At 37.5% G+C, this 9,352-nt stretch overlaps 1 pseudogene; it reads left to right on the top strand.

Moving 5' to 3' along the window:
• The first annotated feature begins 2,895 nt into the window (after nucleotides 1-2,895).
• Nucleotides 2,896-3,130, top strand: LOC127493388 (U2 spliceosomal RNA; annotated as a pseudogene).
• The last annotated feature ends 6,222 nt before the right edge of the window (nucleotides 3,131-9,352 follow it).

Below are 9,352 nucleotides of genomic sequence, written 5' to 3'. Positions count from 1 at the left end.
AATGAAGAAATAAAGGCATGAAAAATACAAGGAAAAAAATCACATCACTACCTCAGGTGATATAAAAAAGCAGCTTTAATATTAATTTACAAACTAATTATGAAATAATGCTTAGTGAATTAGGAGTAGAAAGGAAACTGCTTACCTGGTTAAGTTATATTATACCTAACAGTGAAACGGTGAACATTTAGCCTACAGAACGTGAAACTTCTCTTCAATGTTGTTCTCTAGTACAAAGTGGGAAAGAAAAGAAATAGAATATGTGCAGCCGGCGCCATGGCTCACTTGGCTAATCCTCCGCCTGCGGCACTGGCACCCTGTGTTCTAGTCCTGGTTGGGGCGCCGGGTACTAGTCCCAGTTGCTCCCCAGTCCAGCTCTCTGCTGTGGCCCAGGAGGGCAATGGAGGATGGCCCAAGTGCTTGGGTCCCTGCACCAGCATGGGAGACCGGGAGGAAGCACCCAGCTCCTGGCTTCGGATCAGTGCAGCGCCGGCTGTAGCGGCCATTAGAGGCATGAACCAACAGAAGGAAGACCTTTCTCTCTGTCTCTCTCTCACTTAACTCTGCCTGGCAAAAAAGAAAAAAAAAAGAAATAGGATATGTGAGTATCTACAAGAAAAAAATCTTTCATCATTTGAAGATGACATTATGTATCTAAAAGAGAATTCGGTGAGGTTACTAGTTATAAAAATATAATTATTTTTCATATATTTTGTATTAACAACTAGAAAAAGAAATTAAAGAGATATAATTTTAATTGTTAAAAAAATTGAAATGGGTGTTTTGGTGCTGTAGGTTATGGTACTGCTTGGGGTGCCTATATTATACTGGAATGCCTGGTTCAAGTCCCAGCTACTCTGTGCTTTCGATCTAGCTTCCTACTAATGCACCTGGGATGCAATAGATGATGGCCCAAGTATTTGGATTCCTGCCACACACCCAGGAGATATGGATGGAGTTCCTGAATTCTGGCTTCAGCTTGACCTAGCCCCAGCTGTTGGGGACACTGGGAAGAGAAACAGCAGATGGTATTTTTGTGTCTCTCTTGCTCTCTCTCTCATGCACACACACACACACACACACACTACACTAAACTGAACAAAATACTGGAAAAATTATAAAACTTTACTGATATTAAAGAAAACCCAGGGCCAGTGTGGCACAGTGAGTTAAGATACTCTTTATGAAATTGGCATCCCATAAGAGAGTCAATGTTTGAGTCCCAGATGCTCTGCTTCTGATCCAACTCCCTATTAATGCACTTGAGAAGGTAGTCGAAGATAGAGTGTTTGGGCCCCTGGCCCACACAGGAGACCTGGATGGAGTTCCAGTTTCCTGGCTTCAGCCTGGACTAGCCAGACCTAGATGTTGCTGCCCTTTGGGGAGTTAACCAGCAGAAACAAGTAAATAATGAATCTTTACAAAAAAAGAAAGAAAACACAGATTAATGGAGAAAAATACCAAGTTGATGAATTTGAAGTTTATGGGTGTCTCTTCTCTCCTATTTGACTTACAGCTTCAACGCAATACCAACAAAATCCCAACAGTTTTACCATGTGTGTGAAACAGAGCAAGTTACTTGTTAAATTTAATTTTTAAAAGCCAAACCTAGGAATAGCAACTAAGCTCTAGATGAAAGAGAGCTATATACTATTTAATTTATCAGATCTTAAGATTAATTTGGAAGACAATGCAATCTACGATATTTGAGTAGATGTAAATAAATTAAACCTACAAAAGAGTCTGGAAAGAGGAAACAATTTATATATGAGAAAGACGTCATGTATCACACATGAAATATGGCATAGCACTGGTTGGCAATATACTCTGGATTCACACACTAACATGGAGGGATCGAAAAACTTAATGATGAGAAAAATTAAAGATTCATAGATTTATAAAGTGTGATTCCATTTACATAAAATTGAAAAACATACAGACAAAAGTAAGCTATATTATTAAGGATCCATGTAATTATGGTAGAAATATAAAGAAAAGCAAAGTGATAATTGAAAAGTCAGACTTGGCAACCTCTGATGAGAGGGTAGATTGTGATTGATAAAATATTTAGGGGGGACTCTGATGAGCCAACGATGTTCTGGTTGTCTTGTCCTTGATGGACAGGATTTCGTGCCTGGCTCTGCAGGTTATATCAACAATAAAAGTGCTTTTAAACACCAGTCTAACATTGACTGCTCTTTTTACTAGCATTTACTGTAGTCTTAATTTTCCTACTGTCTTTGCTCTCTGACTTTTCCACTCAGAGATTTCAAACTTTAAAAATCAGCTAATATAAATGCTGACAATGATTGTGGTTCTGCTATGATGAAACTTGATGCCAAAATGGTTTTAAAAATTTAGCAAGAGTCGTTTACATGTAAAGCAGCTGTATTTGATTGACTGAACCTGCTGTCAGGTTTCACGTGGTGAAGCATACTCATGGTCTCCTCCTGTTGTCTTCAACACAACGAACATGGCTATTTGATGGAGTCGAGATGCTTCAATTTTCATTTTGTCATTTAAGTCACTTAAAAATTAGTATTTAAGAGAGGTTTGGGAACATACACAAAAATCTAATGTTTCTTATAATTACAATAATTTGAAATAACAGGAGAAAACTCACTTTTATGAGAGTAGTTTTTAAAGCGTTTATATTAAGTTAAAAAAAGAAAATATATTTTATATATTCAAATGAACAAGTTTGGGATATATGCACTTTCAGAAATGGTGATATAAATTTCAGACATAGACAAACTTTACTCAGTATATATATATATATATATATCACTTTCCATTATCTCAGAAAATTTATGAACTTCAATATTCCCAAATATAATCTACAGGAATCTGAATTCCAAAGTTCTAGTCAACAGGCATGTTAATAAATGTGTTTCGATTGCTTCTCGGCCTTTTGGCTAAGATCAAGTGTAGTATCTGTTCTTATCAGTTCAATAAATGTGTTTCGAGCATAATGGTCTCACATCTAGCATTTGGGGGTATAACCTACTTGCCTATATACTAGTTTTCTTAATGTTTACCTTTTTTTTTTTTTTTTTGCAAAGTCAGGGGCTTGCTTGTTATCGACAAGTCCCAGGCTGTTTGACATCTCAGCCCGAAGCTCTTCAAACTCAACCTTCCACCATTCTCTTCCTTTAATTCATTGCTCTTCTAGCTCTCTCAAATCCTTTGAGCAAGATGGGAGCTTCAGAGAGTGAAAAAGGAAGAACCTTGTTAAATACACTACATATAGAAAGGACTCTCAGAGTAAACTATAGCCTTTATTCTATTCCTTTTACTCATGACTCTTAAATGCTCCGTTTTCTGGGAAGTCATTGTTTTTCCTTGGCATCAATGAAAACCTCAGGTTTGACTTGCTTTCCCCTGCTGGTGACTGACTGCTAAACATGAATGACTAAAATCCAGCAATATTTGGTACTTTATAAGGCTCAGAAAATACTATATTTTTCTCTTTCCTTTAATAGATTGTTTATTAATTAAATACACAGGAATAAAATATTAATTCACTGATGGGTTCACATATTAGCTGTTCAAAAACTTTTAGGGGACCGGCGCTGTGGCACAGCAGGTTAACGCCTTGACCTGAAGCACTGGCATCCCATATGTGTGCTGGTTAGAGACCTGGCTGCTCTACTTCCAATCCAGCTCTCTGCTATGGCCTGGGAAACCAGTAAGAAGATGGCACCTGCGTGGGAGACCCGGAAGAAGCTCCTGGTTCCTGGCTGCAGATCAGCGCAGTTCCGGCCGTTGTGGCCATCTGGGGAGTGAACCAGTGGATGGAAGACCTCTCTCTCTGTCTCTCTCTTTCTCTGCTTCTCCTCTCTGTGTAACCCTGACTTTCAAATAAATAAATAAATCTTTAAAAAACTTTTGAACTTTATTATTTAAATTATGCTCGTATTTTAAATATTAATATTTAATCAGAAAATTAAATACTTTTTATATAGAGAATTTCAATTCTTCAGTATGAGTTCATTATATCTAAGGGCCATTTCCATCCCCAAAAACTCTCTCTAGTTTTTTAATGAAAGTCAGTGCTAAGTAAGATTAACTTGACACAAATTTCTTTGCAGAAAACATGCTGTATTTTTGCTATGTCTTTGCTCATGTGGTGCTTCTGGAATGAACCTATCCACCTACTCTGGGTATGAAAGAAAAAAGTGCTTTCCCCTTGGAACTTTTGCAAATGTAAAACTTACCCTCTTTTTGAAACTGCAAGTATTTGACACTTATTTGGAACATGACCCTAGAAAACTGGGCTTCAACACTTGAGAATGCATTTTTGCAGGAAGTTTTTTTTTTTTTAAAGCAAATTTATGCTTGCAAGGTTAGTGTTGAAAGAAGACTGACAGTGTCAGTTTAATGTATTCGGATTCACATCATTCATCTCTGTACACTGACATCTTCATACATACACAATTTATTCATGATGACTAGGACAAGCAAATGGAGGAATGAATTTGAAGGAAATTAGACTTCTTTAAGAAAAAACAAAGTGTTAAGACATTTAAAAAGTGATAAGAGAATATATATGGCAAAGAAGAGCATGATGTACAGAATAAATAAAAAAACTAGCAGATGATGAATTTATTTACATCACAGTGATAATTTCACAGTTTTGAATATTTAAAAAAGACTTAAAATAATTATTCTCAGCCTTTCTACAATAAACACAATCGTGATGATGAGATTTAATGAACTGATGAGCCAGTTCTATGGCTGCTTGTCTTGTTTGGGAAACGGTGACTTGATCAGCATAGCCCTGACTGTTAATGAACAACTTAATACATTATCCCTCTTAGTAGTTTTTTTGTCTGTTCTACTTAATATGACTGGTTTAATTCTGTAATTAATACACAGTTATTCTTAAGTGTTGAAAATTAACTGAAATATGATCCCTGTTAAACATAAGAGTGGGAATAATAGAGGGAAGAGATATACAATTTGGGACATGCTCAAGCTGACTTGCCCCAAATGGTAGAGTTAGAAACATACCAGGGGACTCCAATTTAATCCCATCAAGGTGGCATGTACAAATGCCATCTCACTATTCCAAGTGATCAATTTCAGTTCACAATTGATCATAATGAAAGGACTAAGAGTCAAAGGGAGCACATAAACAAGTCTAGTACCTGCTAACACTAACCGATAGAATAAATAAAGGGGAGAGTGATCCAACATGGGAAGTGAGATACTCAGCAGACTCATAGAATGGCAGATGTCCTAAATAGCACTCTGGCCTTAGAATCAGCCCTAAAGGCATTCCGATCTGGCTGAAGAGCCCATGAGAGTATTTCAGGCATGGAAAGCCAAGACACTCAGGCAAAAGATCTCTGTGAGTGAGATCTCAGTGGAAAGAACAGGTCTTCAAAGAAGGAGGTACCTTTCTCTGAAGGGAGGAGAGAACCTCCACTTTGACTATGACCTTGTCTAAACAAGATAAGAATCGGAGAACTCAGAGGGCTTCCATAGCCTTGGAAACTCATGACTGGTGCATAGGGAGATTACTGATGCCATAGACAGGAGTGTCAATTGGTAAAGTCAACAACAGGAGTCACTGTGCACTTACTCCTCATGGAGGATCTCTGTCCTTAATGTGCTGTGCATTGAGATTTAATGCTGTAATGAGTACTCAAACAATATATTTCACTTTGTGTTTCTATGTGGGTGCAAACTGTTGAAATCTTTACTTAATGCATACTAAACTGATCTTCTGTAAAAAAAAAAAAAGAAAAGAAATTATCAACTCCCAACTTGACTCTCACTGGGATTAAACATGACAATAGGTCTGATCTGATTTCATCATCATTTAAAAAAAATCATCTATTATTTTTCACTTTATGTTTCTATGTGGGAGCAAACTGTTGAAATCCTTACTTAATGTATACTAAGCTGATCTTCTGTATATTAAGATAATTGAAAATGAATCTTGATGTGAATGGAAGGGGAGAGGGAGTGGGAAAGGGGAGGGTTGTGGGTGGGAGGGACGGTATGTGGGGGAAGCCATTGTAATCCATAAATCGTACTTTGGAAATTTATATTCATTAAATAAAAGTTAAAAAAAAAGTTAAATATAAGAAAAAAGTCATCTGTTGCTAACTAGAAAAGTCATTGAAAATGTTGCAATAGTTGCAAAGCAAAAGCTAGAACAATTACATTTACTCATCAGCACCCCTGCTTACATAAACACTGATGGATCCAACGTGTATGGATTTGCTCTTCAAGTTTTGTCCCAACTAATTGGAGGATCTCATTTTCACCTATCTACCCATCTCATTCCATTATGCTGAACATCCACTTCAATGCTCTCGAGACAGGCACTTTATTTTATATTTTCATCCACTGACCAGATATTGTCATGAACAAGAACAAGATCCCAGTGAAGACCTCCTTGAGTTCATTATATAATGGTTTTTGGCTATACACCTGTACTGTGTTCTGGTATTTGAAATCTGCAAAGTTGGTTAAGGAATCACTCTATGTCCCAGTTTTTCTGTTGGTAAAACAGTAATAATAAGGCTATCTCACAGTCAGTTGCAATGATAAATTTGATAATACAAAAATATTGAGAATACAGAAAATATTGAGAATGTTATGTTTTAGTAAGTGTTCAAATAAGTCATCATTCAACTAATCATCAGTATTCACTGGAGTTTGCTTACTAGTGTGGTACTCTGGGGTGGGGATAGTGTGTTAAGAACTGTTGGAATGAGCTGTGAACCAAATCAGAGCTTAAGTTAAGGTTGCTGCCTTTTAGTCTTCTATCTACAATGAATGAGTATAGAAACATACTTCCAGTGTCTTATGTAAAGCACTCCAGACAGTGAGGAGAACCGGAGGAAAGGAGATCACTCCCATGATTCTATCTACTGATGTGGTCTTGATGGCAGGTAGCATGACTAGATCCATTCATAGGGACACCAGGCTTGGCACTTCTCACAACTAGAAAGAAAACCTTCTGGGGAGGGGGGTTCTGCCCACCTCTCCATTCTCAGTTTGCCACATATCTCAAAGCAACCAGGAATAAGCTGGACAGAAGATCCAAATGGACTTTATCCCAATGATGAATACATCATGAGTTGGTGATGATCATGCAAAAACATGGTCAAATTGTCTGGGATGGCATTTTAACCATACGTATCACTTCATTTCTGCCTGTTCTACATGTCCTTAGGGTAAGCAAGTGGCCAAACAATGTGACCAATGTGGCCTAAACTACTGAACTTCATGCTCACCCTTGAATGATGGAAAGGGATTTCACTTGCTAACACACACTTTCCTAGCAACCTTCATTTACATTCTATTTCTAAGTAACTAGAGGGAAGTTTCCCTGCATGGACTTATTTATGCAGGAGTCAGATTTCATGGCTGAGTGTGTGTATGCAGTCAGGTGCAGATTCAGAATATATGAGACTTTCAGCTTATTCAATCATGGGGGAACTAAGAAAAATACAGTTACCAACACCAATTTAAAGTCAAATTTTTGTTTATTTTAACTGATACACAAAAATTGTACATATTTATGAGGCACTGAATGACATTTCAATATGAATACCTAATTTATTTTGGTGTAAAAGTAGTTTTGAAATCTATGCATGATTTTGTTTCTGATACATTATGGAAAATAAATGTTGCACCATAATATACTCACACTTTAATTCCATTGTCCACAAACATTTTGAAGTGACATCATAAATGTACACATTATGTATTAGCCAAATCAATATAAGCATATCTATTTCCTCAAACTTTTAACTTTTCTTTATGATGAAAAAAAATCCAGAATCTTGCTAGTTTTCTTTTTTAAGAAAAAATGCAAAAAAGAAAAATATAGCACATTGTAGTTATCTATAATCATCTATAACTGTGTAATACAGCACAAATCTTTTTTTCTACCGAAGTATTACTTAGAATCCATTAATCAACCTTTTCAAATCCTCCCTTTCCCCTACTCTCCTCAGAATGACAAACTTTTTTTGAATTAGAAAAGACCTGACAGCACATCACACATTTTTAAAAGCTAAAAACATCCTAAACACAAACCCTAGGAAAATAACATACTATTTTTATGAATTTCCCAATAAACTTCTATACTATTTTTATCCTACATGTTTTGGCTGCATAATCTTTTATGTTGTCAAATGATACTTATAACATAATTTTATCCATCTCTCAGTTCAGAATCTACAGCCTTAGGGAACTATGCAATTTTTCACAAGTCCCAACCTGTTTATGTCTGAGTATTTTCAGACTACATGAAAACCAGCTATAATTGGGTGGGCATCAATCATGCAGAGCTTGGGGACATCTCTAGATAGCATTAGTGCCTCCAGAGATAAAGCCACTTGCTTTATCTCTTCACTTGGTGTGAAGGAGCAGAGGGAGTAGGACCATAGCTGCCCTGTAGTGCAGTCTCCCAAAACAAAGCCTACCTATGCCTGTGTTCCAAAAAGCTACCTTAGGTGTGACTGCAGCAAGCTAGTCAGCTGTGTCAGTGTTCACAAAGCATCACCTGTGGCTTTATGATGGTGCTCACCAGCTACTTCATGTTTGCTGCTGTACCCAGTTGACCTCCAAGTATTTTCAAAACCCTGTGTCCAGAAGGTGTTTGTGGTATAGTGATGAGCATAGCTGCCTTCCAAAACCCCGTGACCTACTGCAGCTCACCTCTTGGAGCTTGTTTGATCACAGCCCATTTTTGCCTAAGGTAAGGGGTGCTGGCTGGGATCTAGAACCTACTGCTCAGTTTTGCTTTTAACTTAAGGGACCTGTGTCTTTTGATAGTGTGAGGGGTATTAAAAAATTGACGGAAAAATGCATATTTTTTTTAATAAAGCCATGCACGCATTTTAAAAATTTGGGGCACCAAAATCCATTTTCCCATGAGCTTTTTGAAGTACCTTTTTTTGCTTGCCTAAGAACTTCCTAGCCCCATGCCTTAAAGATTTCTTTGTCAGAAACTCACACATTCCATAAGATCAAAAGCAATCTTAGTCGCAGAGAGGCCATAAGACTAATACTCACCTAGCTTGTTGATTTTCTTTTAACTTTGACTTTGCTTTTATAATGAAGTCATATTTTAGTGAATTTGGTTTCCTGTAAGTAAATGCTTAATTTTTGATAAGCAATCACAGTCTGACATTCCCACTCATCCATGAATCATTCTCAAATTGTGTGAATAGGGCCGGCGCCTCGGCTAACTAGACTAATCCTCCGCCTTGCGGCACCAGCACACCGGGTTCTGGTCCTGGTCGGGGCGCCGGATTCTGTCCCAGTTGCCCCTCTTCCGGGCCAGCTCTCTGCTGTGGCCAGGGAGTGCAGTGGAGGATGGCCC

The sequence above is a fragment of the Oryctolagus cuniculus genome, chromosome 5, assembly GCF_964237555.1.
Source record: "Oryctolagus cuniculus chromosome 5, mOryCun1.1, whole genome shotgun sequence".
Taxonomy (NCBI): Eukaryota; Metazoa; Chordata; class Mammalia; order Lagomorpha; family Leporidae; genus Oryctolagus; species Oryctolagus cuniculus.
This window is presented reverse-complemented; position numbering and strand designations above follow the sequence as displayed.